Raw genomic sequence first — 25,476 nt, 5'->3', positions numbered from 1 at the left:
TGTCAAAAACGATTTCTCCCTGCAAATCCTTACACATCACAAAAATATATAATAACTCTACACAAGAAGAGATATGAGAAGGCCTTTTCTGTTCAATGCAGACACCTCTCCCCTTATGACCCTTGTGGGTATTTCTGAATGTATGTGTATTTGTGTGTGTGTGTTCACAGTTAGTGAGTGGGATGATATTGAGGATTGATGGGCTGAGAGAGGGGGAGAGGGAGAGAGGGAGAGAGGAGGGGGAGAGGGAGAGAGGAGGGAGAGAGGGAGAGAAGATCATAAAGGAACGTTGTAGCTGTTTCACAGCTTCCTCCAAACCATGGAGCGGAGTAGAGGGGATCACTGTAGCAGGATTGAGCTCTGGAGATAGAGGGAGACAGAGATAGAGAGATAGGAGAGCGACCGACCTCAACTGCCTATCATCTAACACTAGGAGAATTACAAAAATGGCTGAGTATATTACTGGATTCATTAGTATATTGGGTGACACTTCCTGCTAAGTTTGGCCACAGTGGTGTTTTCCTGTTTCTCTGAAAGGTCATGACTCTGTGGGTAATTCTAGTTTCGGAAAGAGAAGAGAGAGAGAGAGGGAGAAAGAGAGAGAGAGAGAGAGAGAGAGAGAGAGAGAGAGAGAGAGAGAGAGAGTGAGAGAGAGAGAGCGAGAGGGAGAGAGAGAGAGAGAGAGAGAGAGAGAGAGAGAGAGAGAGAGACAGAGGGAGACAGAGGGAGAGAGTGACAGAGAGGAGAGAGAGAGAGAGAGAGAGAGAGAGAGAGAGAGGGAGATGAGAAAAGAAGATCAAGAGACAAACACACGCTCTCTCGTTCATTCATATTTGTCTGCCCTGCGAGCTTGCTGAAAACTTCAAAAGGCAATTCAATTAGTAAATGGAAAAAGCTGTATGCAGGGAAAGACACACAGTTTACCAGGCAGCTCGGTCTATCCAGAGCGACTTGCTGGAGAAATTTAGGGTTATGTGCCTTACTCAAGGGCACATTGAGTCGGCTTGGAGATTCAAACACATTTACCACACACACACACAATGTCCAAAAGCTGATGATCTCTCTCTGTCAGGCTGTGACAACCCTTCTGGTAGTTTAAGGACATGGGATGCTCTGAGTGTGTGTGTGTGTGTGTGTGTGTGTGTGTGTGTGTGTGTGTGTGTGTGTGTGTGTGTGTGTGTGTGTGTGTGTGTGTGTGTGTGTGTGTGTGTGTGTGTGTGTGTGTGTGTGTGTGTGTGTGTGTGTGTGTGTGTGTGTGTGTGTTAGGTGACTGTAGACAGGGTACCACCACTACCCACTGTGTAAAGCCCTGGATAAGAGCTAAGGACCAGATGGGTACGACTCCCTGTATGGAAAACCATTTCTCTCTCACAACCACTCACCATCCCACTCTTTCTTTAACCAACTCTCAGAGTAGCTGTTTAGGGTTGCTGAGTGGATGTTTCTCTCTCTCTCTCTCTCTCTCTCTCTCTCCCTCTCCCTCTCCCTTTCTCTCTCTCTCAATTCAATTCAATATTCAATTTAAGAGGCTTTATCGACACTTAAGTGAAATAAACAATAAAAATGAACAGTAAACATTACACTCACAGAAGTTCCAAAAGAAAAAAGACATTACAAATGTCATATTATGTCTATATACAGTGCTGTAACGATGTACAAATGGTTAATGTAGAAAATGGAAAATAAATAAGCATAAATATGGGTTGTATTTATAATGGTGTTTGTTCTTCACTGGTTGCCCTTCTCTTGTGGCAACAGGTCACACATCTTGCTGCTGTGATGGAACACTGTAGTATTTCACCCAATAGATATGGGAGTTTATCAAAATTGGGTTTGTTTTCGAATTCTTTGTGGATCTGTGTAATCTGAGGGAAATATGTGTCTCTAATATTGTCATACATTTGGCAGGAGGTTAGGAAGTGCAGCTCAGTTTCCACCTCGTTTTGTGGGCAGTGTGCACATAGCCTGTCTTCTCTTGAGAGCCAGGTCTGCCTACTGTGGCCTTTCTCAATAGCAAGGCTATGCTCACTGAGTCTGTACATAGTCAATGCTTTCTATAAGTTTGGTTCAGTCACAGTGGTCAGGTATTCTGCCACTGTGTACTCTCTGTTTAGGGCCAAATAGCATTCTAGTTTGCTCTGTTTTTTTATTAATTCTTGTCAAGTAATGATCTTTTTGCTTTCTCATGATTTGGTTGGATCTAATTGTGTTGCTGTCCTGGGGCTCTGTGAGATCTGTATGTGTTTGTGAACAACAGGACGGGTAGCCTAACAGGACAGGACGGGTAGCCTATCCTCATCAGAGAGGTCTTTGAAACCTTCAATAAGGGTTTCAAATTTGGGAAATGACACTCTCTAATTGTTTTATATTTTTGACATTTTGTCAGGAAATGCAGCTCCGTCTCAGGTTCTGCTGTTGTGCAGTGGTTGCACAGCCTTTCCTCTACAGGGAGCCAGGTTTTCCTGTGTCTACCCTTCTCAATGGCAAGGCTGTGCTCACTGAGCCTGTACTTTGTAAGGTTTTTCTAAGGTTTTGATCAGTAATCATGGTCAAATAGTTAGCCACGATGTACAGTTGATTTAGGGCCAGATAGCACTGCATTTTGCTTTGTGCTTGTGTTTCCCAATAAGCAATGTAGTTTTGTTTTGACTGTGTTGTAATTTGGTTTATTGTGATTGATTGGATGTTCTGGTCCTGAGACTTCAGTGTGTCAGTAGAACAGGTTAGTGAACTCAGCCCCAGGACCAGCTGGATGAGGGTCCTGAGACTTCAGTGTGTCAGTAGAACAGGTTAGTGAACTCAGCCCCAGGACCAGCTGGATGAGGGTCCTGAGACTTCAGTGTGTCAGTAGAACAGGTTTGTGAACTCAGCCCCAGGACCAGCTGGATGAGGGTCCTGAGACTTCAGTGTGTCAGTAGAACAGGTTAGTGAACTCAGCCCCAGGACCAGCTGGATGAGGGTCCTGAGACTTCAGTGTGTCAGTAGAACAGGTTAGTGAACTCAGCCCCAGGACCAGCTGGATGAGGGTCCTGAGACTTCAGTGTGTCAGTAGAACAGGTTAGTGAACTCAGCCCCAGGACCAGCTGGATGAGGGTCCTGAGACTTCAGTGTGTCAGTAGAACAGGTTAGTGAACTCAGCCCCAGGACCAGCTGGATGAGGGTCCTGAGGCTTCAGTGTGTCAGTAGAACAGGTTAGTGAACTCAGCCCCAGGACCAGCTGGATGAGGGTCCTGAGACTTCAGTGTGTCAGTAGAACAGGTTTGTGAACTCAGCCCCAGGACCAGCTGGATGAGGGGACTGAGACTTCAGTGTGTCAGTAGAACAGGTTAGTGAACTCAGCCCCAGGACCAGCTGGATGAGGGTCCTGAGACTTCAGTGTGTCAGTAGAACAGGTTAGTGAACTCAGCCCCAGGAACAGCTGTCACGACTTCCGCCGAAGTCGGTCCCTCTCCTTGTTCGGGCGGCGTTCGGCGGTCGACGTCACCGGCTTTCTAGCCACCGCCGATCCATGTTTCCCTGTTCATTTAGTTTTGTCTTAATAATACACACCTGTTTTCAATTCCCTTATTATGTTCCTTGTGTAACCCTCTGGCTTCCCTTTCTGTTTTGTCCGTGATTGTTTCGTGTCAGTGGTTGTTGGAGGTGTTTCTCCTCACCCTGTTATTTTGCTGTTGGAGATTTTGACTTTGGTTTTTGAGTAAATAAGACTGTTTGCACTCATACCTGTGTCCTGCGCCTGACTCCGCTACGTCTCCAAACAAAATCGTTACACCTGTAGATGAGGGGACTCTTTTCTTTGCTCAGCTCTTGGCATTGCAGGGCTTGGTAATGATATGAGAGGCATTGCAGGGCTTGGTAATGATATGAGAGGCATTGCAGGGCTTGGTAATGATATGAGATGCATTGCAGGGCTTGGTAATGATATGAGAGGCATTGCAGGGCTTGGTAATGATATGAGAGGCATTGCAGGGCTTGGTAATGATATGAGAGGCATTGCAGGGCTTGGTAATGATATGAGAGGCATTGCAGGGCTTGGTAATGATATGAGAGGCATTGCAGGGCTTGGTAATGATATGAGATGCATTGCAGGGCTTGGTAATGATATGAGAGGCATTGCAGGGCTTGGTAATGATATGAGAGGCATTGCAGGGCTTGGTAATGATATGAGAGGCATTGCAGGGCTTGGTAATGATATGAGAGGCATTGCAGGGCTTGGTAATGATATGAGAGGCATTGCAGGGCTTGGTAATGATATGAGAGGCATTGCAAGGCTTGGTAATGATATGAGAGGCATTGCAGGGCTTGGTAATGATATGAGAGGCATTGCGTGGCTTGGTAATGATATGAGAGGCATTGCGGGGCTTGGTAATGATATGAGAGGCATTGCGGGGCTTGGTAATGATATGAGAGGCATTGCGTGGCTTGGTAATGATATGAGAGGCATTGCAGGGCTTGGTAATGATATGAGAGGCATTACAGGACTTGGTAATGATATGAGATGCATTGCAGGGCTTGGTAATGATATGAGATGCATTGCAGGGCTTGGTAATGATATGAGAGGCATTACAGGGCTTGGTAATGATATGAGAGGCATTACAGGGCTTGGTAATGATATGAGAGGCATTACAGGGCTTGGTAATGATATGAGAGGCATTACAGGGCTTGGTAATGATATGAGAGGCATTGCAGGGCTTGGTAATGATATGAGAGGCATTGCAGGGCTTGGTAATGATATGAGAGGGGGTCACTATTTTAGATGTTTCTAGAACTTAATTGCTCTTTTTTTAGTTTGTACTATTAGTAGATAGTGGATATATAATTCTGCCCAGCATGCATTGTTTGTAGTTGTCCTCTGGACATGTAGGAGAATCTTCCACAACTCTGCATGCAGGGTTTCAATGGGGTGTTTGTCCCATTTGGTGAAATCTTGTTTTGCAAGTGGACCTCACACCTCACTGCCACAAAGTGCAATTGGTTCAATGACACATTCAATTAGTTTTAGCCACATTTTTTTATAGGTATTTCAAATTGAATTTGTTTTTTAATGACTTAGAATGCCCTGCGTGCTTTCTCTCTCAGTTCATTCACTGCATCATTAAGGTGTCCAGTTGAGCTTATTTTTAAACCTCAGTAATTGTAGTGTGTGCAGTACTCTATATATTTGTACCAATTGAGAACTTGGTCTAATTCTCTGAGATCTGGATCTTCTCTGGAAAATCATTATTTTAGTATTTTTGTGGTTTACTGTCAGGGCCCAGGTCTGGCAGTACTGCTCCAGCAGGTCCAGGCTCTGCTGTAGGCCATGTGCTGTGGGTGACAGCAGGCATAGGTCATCTGTGAAGAGTAGGCATTTAACCTCTGAATTGTGGAGACTAACACCAGGGGCTGAGGATTTTTCTAGAATAGTGGCCAATTCGTTGATGTAAATATTAAAGAGTGCAGGGCTCAGATTGCAACCCTGGCGAAGGCCCCGCCCCTGGTTAAAGAATTGTGTTATTTTCTTGCCAATTTTAAGGCTGCACGTATTGCCAGTATACATTGATTTAATTATGTCATATGTTTTACCTCCTACACCACTTTCAATAACTTTGTAGAACATTCCTGTATGCCAAATAGAATCAAACGCTTTTTAGAAGTCGATAAAGCAAGCGTATATTTTGGTATTATTTTGGTGGACATGTTTATCAGGGTGTGTAGGGTGTAAATATGATCAGTCGTGCAATGTTTTGGTATAAATCCAATTTGTCTTTTAATCAAGACATTGTGCTTATTAAGGAAGTTTAGAACTCTTACATTTATAATATTACAGAAAACCTTCCCCAGGTTACTGTTCACACAAATGCCTCTGTAATTGTTAGGGTCAAATTTGTATCTGTTCTTAAAGATTGGGGTTATGAGTCCTTGATTCCAGATGTCAGGGAAATAACCTAAACTCAGGATCAAATTAAAAAGTTTTAATATAGCCAATTAACATTTTGCACTAGTGAGTTTGAGTCCCAGGAACAGCTTGCTTAGGGGACTCTTCTCCACGTTCGTCTCTTAGGAGGTGATGGCTTTGTTATGGAAGGTTTGGGAATTGCTTCCTTTTAGGTGGTTGTAGAATTTAACGTCTCTTTTCTGGATTTTGATAATTAGCTGGTATTGGCCTAATTCTGCTCTGCATGCGTTATTTGGTGTTTTACGTTGTACACAGAGGATATTTTTTGCAGAATTCTGCATGCAGAGTCTCATTTTGGTGTTTGTCCCATTTTGTGAATTCTTGGTTGGTGAGTGGACCCCAGACCTCACAACCATAGAGGGTAATGGGTTCAATAACTGATTCAAGTAATTTTTGCCAGATCCTAATTGGTATGTCAAATTTTATGTTCCTTTTGTTGGCATAGAATGCCCTTCTTGCCTGGTCTCTCAGATCGTTCAAAGCTTTGTGGAAGTTACATGTGGCGCTGATGTTTAGGCCAAGGTATGTATAGTTTTTTTGTGTGCTCTAGGGCAACGGTGTCTAGGTGGAATTTGTATTTGTGGTCCTGGCGACTGGACCTTTTTTGGAACACCATTATCTTGGTCTTACTGAGATTTGCTGTCAGCGCCCAGGTCTGACAGAATCTGTGCAGAAGATCTAGGTGCTGCTGTAGGGCCCTCCTTGGTTGGGGATAGAAGCACCAGATCATAATGCAAACAGTAGACATTTGACTTCAGATTCTAGTAGAGTGAGGCCGGGTGCTGTAGACGTTTCAAGTAGCCTCGCCAATTTGTTGATATATGTTGAAGAGGGTGGGGCTTAAGCTGCATCCCTGTCTCACCCCACGGCCCTGTGGGACGAAATGTGTGTTTTTGCCAAATTTAACAGCACACTTGTTGTTTATGTACATGGATTTTATAATGTCGTATGTTTTTCCCCCAACACCCTTTTCCATGAATCTGTACAGCAGACCCTCATGCCAAATTGAGTCGAAAGCTTTTTTGAAATCAACAAAGCTTGAGAATACTTTGTTTTTGTTTGTTTATTTGTCAATTAAGGTGTGCAGGATGAATACGTGGTCTGTCATACGACAATTTCATAAAAAGCCAATTTGACATTTGCTCAGTACATTGTTTTCACTGAGGAAATGTACAAGTCTGCTGTTAATGATAATACAGAGGATTTTCCCAAGGTTGCTGTTGACGCATATCCCAAGGTAGTTATTGGGGTCAAATTTGTCTCCACTTTTGTGGATTGAGGTGATCAGTCCTTGGTTCCAAATATTGGGGAAGATGCCAGAGCTACAGATTATGTTTAAGAATAGACAATTGGAATCTGTTGTCTGTATATTTGATCATTGCATTGAGGATACCATCAACTCCACATGCCTTTTAGGATTGGAGGGTATTTATTTTGTCTTGTAGCTCATTCAAGGTAATTGGAGAATCCAGTGGGTTCTGGTGGTCTTTAATAGTTCATTCTAAGATTTGTATTTGATCATGTATATGTTTTTGCTGTTTGTTCTTTGTTATAGGGCCAAAAATATTGGAGAAGTGGTTTACCCATACATCTCCATTTCGGATGTATGGGTATGTTTAGTGTTTTCCAATTTTCCCAGAAGTGGTTAGAGTCTATGGATTCTTCAATTACATTGAGCTGATGTCTGACGTGTTCCTTCTTTTTCCGTAGTGTATTTCTGTATTGTTTTCATGATTCACCATAGTGAAGGCGTAGACTCAGGTTTTCTGGGAAAATCTTTTTGGGTGGAAAGGTTTCTCAATTTCTTTCTAAGGTTTTTGCATTCTTCCTCAAACCATTTGTCATTGTTGTTCATTTATTTCGGTTTTCTGTTTGAAATTTTTTGATTAGATAGGGAAACTGAGAAGTCAAATATACTGTTAACATTTTCTACTGCATTTTCTTTCTCTCTCTCTCTCTCTCTCTCTCTCGTAGATTCTCCTCTCAGATCTTCAGTCTGGTTGTAATGTGTGCGTACTGTCGGCGGAGAAGTCAGGCGCAGGAGAGCAAAGACTGTTACAACTGTGCAGTTTAATAATAAAATCACCGTGAACAAAAACAATAAATAAATACAATGGGATGAAACCCTTTGCACACCAGACAAAATGTGCACAAACTCTTACAATCAACAATCACCGACAAGGACATGTGGGGAACAGAGGGTTAAATACACAACATGTAATTGATGGGATTGAAACCAGGTGTGTGGGAAGACAAGACAAAACAAATGGAAAATGAAAGGTGGATCGGCGATGGTGTCACGACTTCTACCGAAGTCGATGCCCCTCCTTCCTCGGGTGGTGCTCGGCGGTCGACGTCACCGGTCTTCTAGCCATCATTGATCAGTTTTTAATTTTCTTCCTACACACCTGTTTACAATCCCATTTATTACATGTTGTGTATTTAACCCTCTGTTTCCCCTCATGTCCTTGTCGGAGATTGATTGTGATGTTATGTTACGTGTGTTTTTTGTATCGGTGTGCGACGGGTTATTTTTACCCATGTTATTTTGGTTTTGGAGTTTGTTTTTGTCATTAAATACTCCAGTTTAACCAATTTGGTTTCTCCTGAGCCTGACTTCCCTGCCACCTACATACACGATTATGACAGATGGCTAGAAGACCGGTGACGTCGACCGCTGAACGTCGCCCGAACAAGGAGAGGGACCGACTTCGGAGGAAGTCGTGACTGGTTTATGACACTAAATGAAAATTTACTGACGTTTATGACCACTATACTGGCTTGAATCAGAAAAAAACTCCCTCACCAACAGTTAAAACTACTCCCTCACCAACAGTTAAAACTACTCCCTCACCAACAGTTAAAACTACTCCCTCACCAACAGTTAAAACTACTCCCTCACCAACAGTTAAAACTACTCCCTCACCAACAGTTAAAACTACTCCCTCACCATCAGTTAAAACTACTCCCTCACCATCAGTTAAAACTACTCCCTCACCATCAGTTAAAACTACTCCCTCACCATCAGTTAAAACTACTCCCTCACCAACAGTTAAAACTACTCCCTCACCAACAGTTAAAACTACTCCCTCACCAACAGTTAAAACTACTCCCTCACCATCAGTTAAAACTACTCCCTCACCATCAGTTAAAACTACTCCCTCACCATCAGTTAAAACTACTCCCTCACCAACAGTTAAAACTACTCCCTCACCATCAGTTAAAACTACTCCCTCACCAACAGTTAAAACTACTCCCTCACCATCAGTTAAAACTACTCCCTCACCAACAGTTAAAACTACTCCCTCACCAACAGTTAAAACTACTCCCTCACCATCAGTTAAAACTACTCCCTCACCAACAGTTAAAACTACTCCCTCACCATCAGTTAAAACTACTCCCTCACCAACAGTTAAAACTACTCCCTCACCAACAGTTAAAACTACTCCCTCACCAACAGTTAAAACTACTCCCTCACCATCAGTTAAAACTACTCCCTCACCATCAGTTAAAACTACTCCCTCACCATCAGTTAAAACTACTCCCTCACCATCAGTTAAAACTACTCCCTCACCAACAGTTAAAACTACTCCCTCACCAACAGTTAAAACTACTCCCTCACCATCAGTTAAAACTACTCCCTCACCAACAGTTAAAACTACTCCCTCACCAACAGTTAAAACTACTCCCTCACCATCAGTTAAAACTACTCCCTCACCAACAGTTAAAACTACTCCCTCACCAACAGTTAAAACTACTCCCTCACCAACAGTTAAAACTACTCCCTCACCATCAGTTAAAACTACTCCCTCACCAACAGTTAAAACTACTCCCTCACCAACAGTTAAAACTACTCCCTCACCAACAGTTAAAACTACTCCCTCACCAACAGTTAAAACTACTCCCTCACCAACAGTTAAAACTACTCCCTCACCAACAGTTAAAACTACTCCCTCACCATCAGTTAAAACTACTCCCTCACCAACAGTTAAAACTACTCCCTCACCATCAGTTAAAACTACTCCCTCACCAACAGTTAAAACTACTCCCTCACCATCAGTTAAAACTACTCCCTCACCATCAGTTAAAACTACTCCCTCACCAACAGTTAAAACTACTCCCTCACCATCAGTTAAAACTACTCCCTCACCATCAGTTAAAACTACTCCCTCACCATCAGTTAAAACTACTCCCTCACCATCAGTTAAAACTACTCCCTCACCAACAGTTAAAACTACTCCCTCACCAACAGTTAAAACTACTCCCTCACCATCAGTTAAAACTACTCCCTCACCATCAGTTAAAACTACTCCCTCACCAACAGTTAAAACTACTCCCTCACCAACAGTTAAAACTACTCCCTCACCATCAGTTAAAACTACTCCCTCACCATCAGTTAAAACTACTCCCTCACCAACAGTTTGTTATACAGTCAGTGAAAATAGTATATTGGTGTAACACACAAGATACTGTATGTGTGATAGTTTCTTCACACAAGCTCTGTTTCACTTCGAAGGAGAAGTTACTTGAGTCTATTTAGCAGAGCTTGTCATCTCTCTATCCCATGATAACAACAATCCTATGAGGGGGAGCATTTGCAAAAATGACTAAAATGTAGAAATGAGGAGTGAACAACAGCAGGAGAGGAAGCAACAAAATTGGACCACAGCTCTAGAATCAACTTGGTAGGATTGCTGCAGTACACACACAGGGGCTGTTTCTACTCAATGATGCTGCTTTTCCACTGTAACACCAGTGTTCCTGGACTAGTGTATACACCTGGCGTTATACTGGGGAGGTTGTGTTCCACAGCAACACAACAACACAGCGCTGACAGTAAGGACTTGTGAAGAGCAGAATCAACAACCTGTCCATAATAAAGACAGTTGTTTTGTGAGAAGGTGTTATCAAGCTTCCAAGGTGTAAGCCCACGTTCACAGTTAGCCATTGTTATGTAAATGCAGCCCGAAAACCCCAGTGGCCTCGCCTGGGCCCTAAGTCAGAGCAGGGCCACTGAGGCCATGGCCCAGTCAGAGATGGGCAGTATTTCTGTTACATGTATTTTAAATATGTATTTCAATTTCTTCTGAGTATTTGGTAACTTGTATTACACTAGGCTGAACTACACTCAAATGGATTTTGTAACAAGATACTTTCGAGAGCTGTAATTTCGATTTTGTAAATACTTTTCTATACCACTTTTTAAAACGGTTCACTATTTTGTGGTCCCCTTTCACCCTGCATTGGTATCAGAAGTCTGATGACACTATGGTGTGATAAGAGCGTCTGCTAAAGGAACTAAATATAAATGTATATGTAAAAATGAACAATTGCAAAGCATGCTGAGTATTATTCTAATGAGCATGCCGAGTATTATTCTAATGAGGATGCCGAGTATTATTCTAATGAGCATGCCGAGTATTATTCTAATGAGGATGCTGAGTATTATTCTAATGAGGCTGCCGAGTATTATTCTAATGAGGGTGCTGAGTATTATTCTAATGAGGATGCTGAGTATTATTCTAATGAGGCTGCCGGGTATTATTCTAATGAGGATGCCGAGTATTATTCTAATGAGCATGCCGAGTATTATTCTAATGAGGATGCTGAGTATTATTCTAATGAGGATGCTGAGTATTATTCTAATGAGGCTGCCGAGTATTATTCTAATGAGGGTGCTGAGTATTATTCTAATGAGGATGCGGAGTATTATTCTAATGAGGCTGCCGGGTATTATTCTAATGAGGATGCTGAGTATTATTCTAATGAGCATGCTGAGTATTATTCTAATGAGGATGCTGAGTATTATTCTAATGGGCATGCTGAGTATTATTCTAATAAGCATGCTGAGTATTATTCTAATGAGGGTGCTGAGTATTATTCTAATGAGGATGCTGAGTATTATTCTAATGAGGCTGCCGGGTATTATTCTAATGAGGATGCTGAGTATTATTCTAATGAGCATGCCGAGTATTGTTCTAATGAGGATGCTGAGTATCATTCTAATGAGGATGCTGAGTATCATTCTAATGAGGACGCAGAGTATTATTCTAATGAGGATGCCGAGTATTATTCTAATGAGGATGCTGAGTATTATTCTAATGAGCATGCTGAGTATTATCCGCCCCGAAACAAGGCCAATAATAATACCCAGTGTGCTTTTCAGTTCATTTTGGTATGTTCCTTTCACATAGATGCGAGGAAAATAGACTTGCTCCCTAATTTGAAGCGCATGATACTTTTGACGGCGTTGACACTCGCAGCTCGTCTGTTTTCTGTCATTCATTCTAATTCCAGCATGTACCCGCCCGTTCACGTTTCGTTTGATTTGGCCTTTACAGTCAGCGCATTCAACTAAGGTAGATAAACATCAACATATCACAGTCGTAGGAAGTAAAACGTTTCTGTAACCGTTACTGAAAATGCTGTTGCTGTTCAGGCCGGCTACTTGCAAATGTATTTCTGTATTTAAAAATATTTAATTAAACACATTTAAAAATATATACGTATTTTGTAGTTTATTTTGATACATTGATCTTGATGGTATTTTGTAATTGTATTTAGTCATTTTTGCCTATCGATTGGTCCGGTGAGTCCCAGCAGCTGGACTGTGGAGGTGGAAACACTAAAGTATGAGTGTTTCTGGTAAAACACCGGGGAAATCCTCAGTGGAAATGCACCATTACTCCATCCCACGTCAACTGATGTCCTTTCAGCTGCACACCAACTCTGACTGAAAAGCACAGAGGAGGAGGAGCTCATTACAATGAGCCCATCCTCCTACCGCTCCTCCCACCAGCCTCTCTGACACACACTCACACTGTTCACAGTCTGTCCAAGTGAGGCTCTATAGCTGCTCTGAGACCCCCGATGTCCTGAGTGCCAGAGAGATGGCAGATGGACCAGTGCTCTTTTACAGCCCTGTGTGTGTGTGTCTGCCTGCGTGTTCATACACTGTTCATACACTGTGTGTGTGTGCGTGTCCACTCCTCACTCCATGTGTGTGTTTGTGTGAGAGAGTGTGTGTGTGTGTGTGTGTTGTGTGTGTGTGTGTGTGTGTGTGTGTGTGTGTGTGTCAGCCCCTTGCCGTGCTCTGCCAAAGTGGGCATCTGGTGTGTGGACTATCACAGGGGAGAGAGAGGACCACAGAAAGACTCCATCGGCCATCTCTCTTTCCTATCTCTCTCTCTCCCTTTCCCCCTCTCTCTCTCTCTCTCTCTCTCTTCTCTCTCTCTCTCTCTCTCTCTCTCTCTCCTCTCTCTCTCTCTCTCTCTCGTCTCTCTCTCTCTCTCTCTCTTCTCTCTCTGTCTCTCTCTGTCTCTCTCTGTGTCTCTCTCTCTCTCTCTCTGTCTCTCTCTGTCTCTCTCTGTCTCTCTCTGTGTTAGTTTGCTTGTGACGTAGGTAGATAACCTGATCTACGGGCAGGTGTCCACCAAACAAACGCCCCCTCTCACTAACCAACTGGCCACACACACAGACACACACATGGTGCCGTTGGCAGGAAGCGTAGTGGGAGTGACCTTTATTCTGCCCCTCCATTGGGGGTCTGGACTACTTCCAGGTCGCCTAGGGGTCAAACTGGTTCTGGGGCCAGGGAGGGACGCAGGTGCTGGAGCACAACACTGGACAGCTGGATACAATGTAGTAACACACAGAGGGAGAGAGAAACCTCCCTCCACATATACACTCAACCTCACAACACACATCCCCTTCCATTGAAAACTTCAGAATATCTCAGGTCTGATCTGCACCAGTCAACACCAGTCTCTCTCATTCTCTCTCCCTGCCTGCCAGACCCAGGCCTGGTCCTCCATACAGAAGAATGTCCAAGGTAAGGTTTTGATTATCACTAAACCTTGCGTGTTAACGGCTATCCTCTGCCGTGAAATTGCACTCTTATAAATGCCAGTTTCCCCTCAACTTTACAGCCTGACAGACACACACCCAAACACACCCACACACACACACACACACACACACACACACACACACACACACACACACACACACACACACACACACACACACACACACACACACACACACACACACACACACACACACACACACACACTACAGCCTGGCAGAATAATCCTATCTAAAGCACAGAACACATGCTGTGTTAATAATAGACTCACAGCCTTCGTCCCAAATGGTATCCTATTCCCTATATAGTGCACTACTATTTACCAGAGCCCTATTCCCTGAATAGTGCACTACTGTTGACCAGAGCCCTATTCCCTATTTAGTGCACTACTTTTGACCAGAGCCCTATTCCCTGTATAGTGCACTACTATTTACCAGAGCCCTATTCCCTGAATAGTGCACTACTTTTGACCAGAGCCCTATTGGGAGTCGGGTGCCATTTGGGACACAGACAGTCTGGCCAGGAGAAAAGGAAAGCAACAAGTTATTATCAAATATACTGCAGACAAACTGCACATACCTGAAGAGTAGGGTGTGTGTGTGTGTGTGTGTGTGTGTGTGTGTGTGTGTGTGTGTGTGTGTGTGTGTGTGTGTGTGTGTGTGTGTGTGTGTGTGTGTGTGTGTGTGTGTGTGTGTGTGTGTGTGTGTGTGTGTGTGTGTGTGTGTGAATAATGAATCAATCAAATGTCTATCTATTTCTTCACCATTCTGTCTCTCTGTCTCTTAGTCCAGGAAGTCCCCTGTCCTCCCTTCTTCCTTTGATAATAAAAGACTAATGTCTTTGCTAGGTAAAACCCCGCCTTATCTCAGCTCACTGGTCACCATAGCAGCACCCACCCGTAGCACGCGCTCCAGCAGGTATATCTCACTGGTCACCCCCAAAGCCAATTCCTCCTTTGGCCGCCTTTCCTTCTAGTTCTCTGCTGCCAATGACTGGAACGAATTGCAAAAATCACTGAAGTTGGAGACTCATATCTCCCTCACTAACTTTAAGCACCAGCTGTCAGAGCAGCTTACAGATCACTGCACCTGTACATAGCCCATCTGTAAATAGCCCATCCAACTACCCCATCCCCATACTGTTATTTATTTTTGCTCCTTTGCACACCAGTATTTCTACTTGCACATGCAACTTCTGCACATCTACCACTCCAGTGTTTAATTGCTAAATTGTACTTTTTTTGCCACTATGGCCAATTTATTGCCTTACCTCCCTTATCTTACCTCATTTGCACATACTGTATATAGATTTTTTTTTCTCTATTGTATTATTGACTGTATGTTTTATTTATTCCATGTGTAACTCTGTGTTGTTGTTTGTGTCACACTGCTTTGCTTTATCTTGGCCAGGTCGCAGTTGTAAATGAGAACTTGTTCTCAACTGGCCACCTAGTTAAATAAAGGTCAAATAAATAAATAAAAGACAACTGAAAACTCATACAATGAGTTAGAAAAAACATTAAAATGTAACTCCACAATAAAACAACAATTGACAATTCATATTACTAATTTAAAAACCACATAGTAGACCCCAATCAATAGAGTTTTGAAACAGTAAAAGAGATCCTGGCCAGTACGGGTATCGAACCCGCGACCTTCGCGTTATTAGCACGACGCTCTAACCAACTGAGCTAACCGGCCTGACGTAACACACGACGAACGGAACTGGGTTACACCCATATATGGATCTGGAGGGGGTCATTCATTTACAATGTCTACATTCTACCGTTAGAGGGCAGAGAACATAAACAAATCCAGCCCAGTTCCCCGCAGCCAGTTCTGTATATCCGCAACAGAAAAGGTGGTGATCTTATTTGACCTTTTCTGCTGCTTTTGAGACACGGTTCGATCCCTCCTTGATTCACACTACTTGATTGAGTAAATAAAACACTAAACAATCACAATCAAAATACAGTAACTATTATTAAACAATCACAATACAGTAACTACGAGTAAACAATCACAATACAGTAACTATGACTAAACAATCACAATACGGTAACTATTACTAAACAATCACAATACAGTAACTATGACTAAACCATCACAATACAGTAACTATGACTAAACCATCACAATACAGTAACTATTACTAAACAATCACAATACAGTAACTAAACAATCACAATACAGTAACTATGACTAAACAACCACAATACAGTAACTAAACAATCACAATACAGTAACTATTACTAAACTATCACAATACAGTAACTATTACTAAACAATCACAATACAGTAACTATTACTAAACAATCACAATACAGTAACTAAACAATCACAATACAGTAACTATTACTAAACAACCACAATACAGTAACTAAACAATCACAATACAGTAACTATGACTAAACAATCACAATACAGTAACTATGACTAAACCATCACAATACAGTAACTAAACAATCACAATACAGTAACTATTACTAAACAATCACAATACAGTAACTATGACTAAACAATCCCAATACAATAACTACGACTAAATAATCACAATACAGTAACTATGACTAAACAATCACAATACAGTAACTATGACTAAACAATCACAATACAGTAACTACGACTAAACAATCACAATACAGTAACTACGACTAAACAATCACAATACAGTAACTACTGGTCACTATTATGTAATATATTCTAATATGAATTCATTCTAGAATTGTGTGTGTTATTAATGATAAACCTTTAAACTCCACTCTTCCTCCCATCTCTCTATTTTTCAGCTCTAGATGACAAAACCTACACAGTCCAGGGTTTGCAGGTCTGCCGACTTCCTTCTGGTCACACATTGTATTCAGAGAAATATCCAATAAACCAAAGACATTGCTTTAACTGTGAATGTACTTTATTGCAGATATTTTCCTCAAATAAAATGGAGCATATGTAAAATAAACAAATTATTAAAATGTATTTACATTGGGTCTAATGTGTGAGTCATGTTTATTGTGCGTGTGGGAGAGCGAGAGAGAATGTGTATGCATGTTGTATTTAATTATTTCCTTGTCAGCCCCCATCTCTCCTAACCATGACCTCTCCACCAACGGTGAGTAAGCACAACTGCACATGTCCGTTGTGGGAAATGGATAACATCTGTAGGCCTAAATATCTCTAATCATAAAATAAAAAGAAATAAACAAGAAATGACAATATATTGATATATTTACATACTAATGTGTGAGAGTGTGTGTATGTTTTCTTTTTTTCTTGTTAGCCACCCATCTCCGCTTTTCTGCTGCATAAATAACTGAGGCTGAAACTCCCTCCAGGTCATCTCTCTCTGTCTCCATTCCTTGGCCTTGATTGCCTGATGATTTACCCTGAAATGTACAAACATTCATTGTGGAGAACAAACGTTTAGTTTGGCCTGAGCGATGTGGATGGGTAGCCAGGGAATGGCTTTGGTACATTAAAAAAACGTTTGCAAGACAAACATATTTGCCTGCTACTCCTGGGAACCCTGTACATTTGTGAGGGTTGTTGGGGCCCTGTTTCAACTGCAGATGACAAAACCTGCACACTCCCAGAGGGTTGCAGGGCTGCCGACTTCCTTTCTTTTTGGTCATTCATTTTAAAATCAGAGAAATAAACCAAACTGTTGCTTTAACTGTGAATATATTTTATTTCACACAATCTTCAAATAAAATGGAGCAGAGATAAAATACACCATGAATTTACATTGGGTCGAATGTGTGTCTATGTTGAGAGAGGCATGTTCTTCAACTCAGAAAAAAAGCATACAGAATTTCCTTAAACTGTAAACATTAAGCCATAGTCTTTTACAATATTATCAATCACCCTTTGATTTGATAGATATGGAGAGTAATTATGGAGATATTGAGAATGGATATGAAGGAGTAGATCTCTCCAATCCTCAAATAAAATGCAGCAAACATGAAATAAACAAGTAATTACAATGTGTTTACATTGTGGATAATGTGTGTGTGTGTTTTATTTTTCCTTGTCAGCCACCCATCTCTGCTTTGTCAGTCTTGATAGGCCCAGTGTCTTCTGGGTGAGGCTGTCAGGCAGATCTGAAAGAGAGACACACAAAGTGACAGTAAGTATACAGGTGAACAACATGTGTGTGTACATCTGTTGGTGTGACTGAGCATATGCAATAGAATTCTGAATGACCTGTATCCATCTGGGTCTCCTCAACAGTTCCTCCCTTCACGGCCAGTGTAGTAGGAACTGGTGCAGCCGGTAAATGAAAGACCACAGCAGAGGACTGCTGAGACTGCAGCTGAACTGCTGGGGCTGGCAGATCTAAAAGAGAGAGGCACAATTTTCACAAGTTAAAATAATTATATAACAAAACAGAGTGAGTGATTGAGTGAGTGTGTATACGTGTGTTTGATAATTACCTGGACCACATCACAATGCTTCAGGTGTAGAAGCCTCTGGAAGTTCCAGCATGCCACTCCAGGCCTGGAACAGCTTGGTGGAAAGACCTGTCACCCACTGAGCAGGTGGAAAGATCTGAAAAATAGGCACAATATCATTTTAATGACAAAGCCTTGACTACACACCAACCTAAACAGAACAGACTATGGGAGGAGCACAGTACTACATAGAGCCATGACTACATGGAACTCTATTCCACATCAAGTAACTCACCCACGCGGTAAAATTAGACTTAAAAAACAGATAAAAATTCACCTTATGGAACAGCGGGGACTGTGAAGAGACACATGCATACACACGATAACATACTGTACACTGCACTGTACATACACACAATAAAATACTGTACACTGCACTGTACACACACACACACAATAACATGCTGTACACTGCACACACACCACAACATACTGTACACTGCACTGTACACACAATAACATACTGTACACTGCACACACACCACAACATACTATACACTGCACTGTACACACAATAACATGCTGTACACTGCACACACACACCACAACATACAGTACACTGCACTGTACACACAATAACATACTGTACACTGCACACACACACACAATAACATACTGTACACTGCACTGTACACACTGTACACACACAAGGATTTTGTGTTGTAGATATGTGGTAGTAGAGTAGTGGCCTGAGGGCACACACTTAACGTGTTATGAATGTATTGTAATGTTTTTAAAATTGAATAACTGCCTTCATTTTGCTGGACTTGAAGAAGAGTAACTGCTGTATTGGCAGCAGCCAATGGGGATCCATAATAAATACAATACAACAAATGAATTAAGTTTGTTTGTGTGTGTGTCTGGTAACCCACGCAGCAGACTCCATTTTCCAAACTGCTCACTGTACTTGCCCTTGCAATGTGTGTGTTCTGTGTTATTATGACTCAGAAGTCTCAACCTGACCACATCCTTGTAGTCGGCCAATCAGTGATTAGCTTGGGAAAAATGGCTATCAACAGTGTCCAGTAAAAAGGAGACCAAAGGACATGTATTACTGAATGACATGAGATCTAGGACCCTGCCTCAGGACTACCTGGCCTGACGACTCCTGGCTGTCCCTGTCTCCAGTCCACCTGGTCGTGCTGCTGATCCAGTCTCTGCTGTTTCTGTCTGCAGCTATGGAACCCTGACCTGCTCAAGGCTCACCAGAGGTACTACCTTGTCCCAGACCCGCTGTTTGATCCTGTCTCTCTCTACCGGACCTACTGTCTCAACCTCTAAACGCTCAGCTATGAAGAGCCAACTGGCATTTACTCCTGAGGTGCTGAACTATTGCACCCTCTATAAACCTCTATTATTTGACACTGCTGGTCATCTGTCTAAATGGCTGTAGTCTTTTATCATCTCCACCAGCACAGCCAGAAGACTGGCCACCCCTCAGAGCCTGGTTCCTCTCTAGGTTTCTTCCTAGGTTCCTGCCTTTCTAGGGAGACTTTCCTAGCCACTGTGCTTCTACGTCTGCATTGCTTGCTCTTTGGGGTTTTAGGCTGGTTATCTGTATAAGCTCTTTGTGACAACTGCTGATGAAAAAGGGGCTTTATAAAATACATGTGATAGATTGCTTGTATATGCTTCTATTCATGTCAGTAACTCTAAATATGACATTGGGTTGTGTAGTCAATGTAGTCTACTGCACCATATCAACCAACTACTATCTGGTCACAAAGCTACGTTGTTATCATTTAGTAATGTTGTACTGTAGTCTACTGCACCATATCAACCAACTAGCCAACTAGTAGAGACAAGGCTATATTGTTGTCATTCAGTAATACTGTAACGTTACTGTACATCACATTATTATCCACCTAGGTAGCTAGTGATAGCTTACCTAGCCCCAAAGAAACAACCAATGAATGACAACAGGCTTTCAACAAAATATCTATCTAGCTTGTATGACTGCATGTAAAACAACTTTACAGATGATTACAAAGTTTGAAAGCAAAGTTGACTTACCAGTATGCTGCTCTCTCGGGAACTAGAGTGAGGCATCCAGATATGAGGTTAGCTAGCGCCGTTAGCATTAGCTAGCTAGCAGCGCCAGCATGTTAGTTAAGAAAGTATCTTTCCAGCAACAATGTCGAGGTCAAAAACTAAATGAACTATGTTAAGCCGTGCTGACTTCGTAAGATAAGACAACTCGGACTGAAATAATTAACAGGCTGAACGTACATATCTGTGACTAACTAGTTAACTTTAGCTTTCCATTCCTGTTTACAGAGTGTACGTCCCTCCCGCATGGAGAAGCGCGACTGAGTCAACATGTGGCCAGAATTATATTACATCCGGGTTGGTTTACAAACCCCACTGACAATGAATGCATGGGACACTGTTTAGGGCCGTTCACCCATGATAATAACACTTAATATTGAGAATTGATTTAACAGCATATATGACTGTGACCTGTCAGTTAATTGAATATAATGAAGCATTTCACACCCACACTCTGTGACCAAGGAGTCTACTCTCCTCACATAGACCACTTACAGAGGAAAGAGAGATGAAGGGAGTCAGAGAAGGAAAAGGAGAGGGAGGGAGACAGACTTTTTGTCTTTCTTTAATGAGCCAACCTCATTGTACTAAATATAGCAGAGAGAGCGAGAGAGAGAGAAAAAGAAAGAAAGAAAAGAAAGAAAGAAAGAAAGAAAGAGAAGAAAGAAAGAAAGAAAGAAGAAAAGAAAGAAAGAAAGAGAGGAGTGTAGAAAGAGGGTGCAGTTGTTTGCTGGCTCTTTACCTCTCTGTGTACGCTTCTCTAGATAATGTGTGACCAAGTGAGCATGGGGAAAGGTGTGTGTGTGTGTGTGTGTGTGTGTGTGTGTGTGTGTGTGTGTGTGTGTGTGTGTGTGTGTGTGTGTGTGTGTGTGTGTGTGTGTGAGAGAGAGTGTTTGTGTGGACGTATTTAACTATTCTTGTGGGGACCAGAAATCCCCACAAGAATAGTCCACAAACATTTGACCAACTGGGGACAGTTTGTTGGTCCCCAAGAGGTCAAATCCTATTTCTAGGGGGTTTATGGTTAAGGTTAGAATTAGGGTTAGGGTTAGAATTAGGTTTAGGAGCTAGGGTTAGTTTTAGGGTTAGGAGCTAGTGTTAGTTTTCGTGTTAGGGTTAGGAGCTAGGGTTAGGTTTAGGGTTAAGGTTAGGTTTTTGGCTTAGGGTTAAGGTTAGAGTAAGGGAAAGAGAACAAGTTAGGGTTAGGGGTAGGGAAAATAGGATTTTGAATGGGACTGAATTGTGTGTTCCAACAAGGTTAGCTGTACGTGTGTGTGTGTGTGTGTGTGTGTGTGTGTGTGTGTGTGTGTGTGTGTGTGTGTGTGTGTGAATAATGAATTAATCAAATGATTGATGGACCGTCTATCTGTTTCTTCACCATTCTCTCTCTCTCTCTCTTAGTCCATGAAGTCACCTGTCCTCCCTTCCTTGGATAATAAAATACTAATTAAAACTCCTACAATAAAATGTCACTCCACAATAAAACAACAATCGACAATTCATACTACTAATTTAAAACGCATATGGTAGAACCCAATCAATAGAGTTATGAGACACTGTAGACATTCACAGTAAAGTAAAAAAAAAAAAATCCTGGCCAGTACGGGTATCGAACCCGCGACCTTCGCGTTATTAGCACGACGCTCTAACCAACTGAGCTAACCGGCCTGGGATAAACGTTGAAACAACGTATATCGGTATATCTCACTGGTCACCCCCAAAGCCGTTTCCTCCATTGGCCGCCTTTCCTTCTAGTTCTCTGCTGCCAATAACTGGAACGAATTGCAAAAATCACTGAAGTTGGAGACTCATATCTCCCTCACTAACTTTAAGCACCAGCTGTCAGAGCAGCTTACAGATCACTGCACCTGTACATAGCCCATCTGTAAATAGCCCATCCAACTACCCCATCCCCATACTGTTATTTATTTTTGCTCCTTTGCACACCAGTATTTCTACTTGCACATGCAACTTCTGCACATCTACCACTCCAGTGTTTAATTGCTAAATTGTACTTTTTTTGCCACTATGGCCAATTTATTGCCTTACCTCCCTTATCTTACCTCATTTGCACATACTGAATATAGATTTTTTTTTCTCTATTGTATTATTGACTGTATGTTTTATTTATTCCATGTGTAACTCTGTGTTGTTGTTTGTGTCACACTGCTTTGCTTTATCTTGGCCAGGTCGCAGTTGTAAATGAGAACTTGTTCTCAACTGGCCACCTAGTTAAATAAAGGTCAAATAAATAAATAAAAGACAACTGAAAACTCATACAATGAGTTAGAAAAAACATTAAAATGTAACTCCACAATAAAACAACAATTGACAATTCATATTACTAATTTAAAAACCACATAGTAGACCCCAATCAATAGAGTTTTGAAACAGTAAAAGAGATCCTGGCCAGTACGGGTATCGAACCCGCGACCTTCGCGTTATTAGCACGACGCTCTAACCAACTGAGCTAACCGGCCTGGGATAAACGTCGAAACAACGGAAGGGGGTTACACCCATATATGGATCTGGAGGTGGTTGTTCATCTACAATGTCTACATTCTACCATTAGAGGGCAGAGAACTTAAACAAATCCAGCTCAATTCCAAGGACTCCATTCTACTGCACACTGTTAATGATCAACACCATGGCTGTATCTCTTTCTCTGTAGTTGTAGTTGACTGGCTGATTTCAGTCCTGTACAGCTGAACCTGAATACACACTGTGTTGTAAGACCTTTCCCCATAGTCCATTTCTGATACCCATGATAATAACACTTAATAGTGATCATTGATTTAACGGAATAAACGACTGTGACCTGTCAGTTAATGGAATAGAATGAAGCATTTCACACTCACTCTGTGACCAAGGAGTCTACTCTCCTCACATACACCACTTACAGAGGAAAGAGAGATGAAGGGAAGGAAAAGGAGAGAGACAGACAGACTTGTTGTCTTTCTTTAAATGAGCCAACCTCATTGTACTTTAACCATTTGCACATCATTACAACACTGTAAATAAACATAATGACATTTTTTAATGTCTCTATTCTTTTGAAACTTCTGTGAGTAAAATGTTTAATGTTCATTTTAATTGTTTATTTCACTTTCATATATTATCTACCTCACTTGCTTTGGCAATGTTAACATATGTTTCCCATACCAATAAAGCCCTTCAATTGAATTGAAATTGAGAGAGAGAGAAAGAGAGCGAGAGAGAAAGAGAAAGAGAAAGAGAAAGAGAAAGAGAAAGAGAAAGAGAGAGAGAGAGAGAGGAGTGTAGAAAGAGGGTGCAGCTGTTTGCTGGCTCTTTACCTCTCTGTACTTAGTGCCCTTCTCTAGTTAATGTGTGACCAAGTGAGTATGGGGAAAGGTAAGTGTGTCTGTGTGTGTGTGTGTGTGTGTGTGTGTGTGTGTGTGTGTGTGTGTGTGTGTGTGTGTGTGTGTGGTGTGTGTGTGTGTGTGTGTGTGTGTGTGTGTGTGTGTGTGTGTGTGTGTGTGTGTGTAAATAATGAATTAATCAAATGATTGACCAACCCGTCAATCTGTTTCTTCACCATTCTGCCTATTAGTCCATAAAGTCCCCTGTCCTCCCTCCCTTCCTTGGATAATAAAATACTAATGAAAACTCCGACACTCCACAATAAAACAATAATTGACAATTCACACTACTAATTTAAAATGCACATTGTAGACCCCAATCAATAGAGTGTAGACATTCACAGTAAAGTAAAAAACATCCTGGCCAGTACGGGTATCGAACCCGCGACCTTCGCGTTATTAGCACGACGCTCTAACCAACTGAGCTAACCGGCCATAGACACTGCTCGCTCAACGGAAGAGGGTAGAAGAAACCACACCGTACTAAATACACCAGCGTGAGACCTAGACATTCCATAACAAATGTATGTATTTATTTATTTCACCTTTATTTAACCAGGTAGGCAAGTTGAGAACAAGTTCTCATTTACAATTGCGACCTGGCCAAGATAAAGCAAAGCAGTTCGACAACATACAAAAACACAGAATTACACATGGAGTAAAACAACATACAATCAATGATGCAGTAGAAAAAAAATAAGACTTTAAACAATGTGAGCAAATGATGTGAGATAAGGGAGGTAAAGGCAAAAAAGGCCATGGTGGCAAAGTAAATCAAGTATAGCAAGTAAAACACTGGAATGGTAGATATGTAGTTTGAAGAAAGTTCAAAGTTAAAATATAAATAATATGGTGCAAAGGAGCAAAATAAATAAAATAAATAAATACAGTAGGGGAAGAGGTAGTAGTTTGGGCTAAATTATAGATGGGCTATGTACAGGTGCAGTGATCTGGGAGCTGCTCTGTTAGCTGGTGCTTAAAGCTAGTGAGGGAGATAAGTGTTTCCAGTTTCAGAGATTTTTGTAGTTCGTTTCAGTCATTGGCAGCAGAGAACTGGAAGGAGAGACGACCAAAGGAGGAGTTGGCTTTAGGGGTGACCAGAGAGATATACCTGCTGGAGCGCGTGCTACAGGTGGGTGCTGCTATGGTGACCAGTGAGCGGAGATAAGGGGGGACTTTACCTAGCAGGGTCTTGTAGATGACCTGGAGCCAATGTGTTTGGCGACGATTATGAAGCGAAGGCCAGCCAACGAGAGCGTATAGGTCGCAGTGGTGGGTAGTATATGGGGCTTTGGTGACAAAACGGATGGCACTGTGATAGACTGCATCCAGCTTGTTGAGTAGGGTATTGGAGGCTATTTTGTAAATGACATCGCCGAAGTCGAGGATTGGTAGGATGGTCAGTTTTACGAGGGTATGTTTGGCAGCATGAGTGAAGGATGCTTTGTTGCGAAATAGGAAGCCAATTCTAGATTTAACTTTGGATTGGAGATGATTGATGTGAGTCTGGAAGGAGAGTTTACAGTCTAACCAGACACCTAGGTATTTGTAGTTGTCCACAAATTCTAAGTTAGAACTGTCCAGAGAAGTGATGCTGGACAGGCGGGCAGGTGCAGGCAGCGATCGGTTAAAGAGCATGCATTTAGTTTTACTTGTGTTTAGGAGCAGTTGGAGACCACGGAAGGAGAGTTGAATGGCATTGAAGCTCGTCTGGAGGGTTGTTAACACAGTGTCCAAAGAAGGGCCAGAAGTATACAGAATGGTGTCGTCTGCGTAGAGGTGGATCAGAGATTCA

The 25,476-nt window shown here is 42.0% G+C and overlaps 1 long non-coding RNA gene and 4 other non-coding genes across 5 annotated transcripts; all 5 read right to left on the bottom strand.

Annotated features, from left to right (window-relative positions):
- Window positions 1-15,431: 15,431 nt before the first annotated feature.
- trnai-aau (transfer RNA isoleucine (anticodon AAU)) lies at window positions 15,432-15,505 on the bottom strand. The gene has a single exon. It is a non-coding gene; the product is annotated as a tRNA-Ile (tRNA).
- Window positions 15,506-17,469: 1,964 nt separating this feature from the next.
- On the bottom strand, window positions 17,470-20,578 carry LOC106610477 (uncharacterized). Its single transcript, XR_014392072.1, has 4 exons — window positions 20,266-20,578; window positions 18,235-18,349; window positions 18,005-18,136; window positions 17,470-17,901 (listed from the first exon to the last, which is right to left on the bottom strand). It is a non-coding gene; the product is annotated as an uncharacterized LOC106610477 (long non-coding RNA).
- A 1,317-nt stretch (window positions 20,579-21,895) lies between these two features.
- Window positions 21,896-21,969, bottom strand: trnai-aau (transfer RNA isoleucine (anticodon AAU)). Its single transcript has one exon. It is a non-coding gene; the product is annotated as a tRNA-Ile (tRNA).
- Window positions 21,970-22,707: 738 nt separating this feature from the next.
- Window positions 22,708-22,781, bottom strand: trnai-aau (transfer RNA isoleucine (anticodon AAU)). Its single transcript has one exon. It is a non-coding gene; the product is annotated as a tRNA-Ile (tRNA).
- Window positions 22,782-24,042: 1,261 nt separating this feature from the next.
- trnai-aau (transfer RNA isoleucine (anticodon AAU)) lies at window positions 24,043-24,116 on the bottom strand. The gene has a single exon. It is a non-coding gene; the product is annotated as a tRNA-Ile (tRNA).
- Window positions 24,117-25,476: the final 1,360 nt, after the last annotated feature.

Source organism: Salmo salar, chromosome 04 (assembly GCF_965601325.2).
Source record: "Salmo salar chromosome 04, fSalSal1, whole genome shotgun sequence".
NCBI lineage: Eukaryota > Metazoa > Chordata > Actinopteri > Salmoniformes > Salmonidae > Salmo > Salmo salar.
This window is presented reverse-complemented; position numbering and strand designations above follow the sequence as displayed.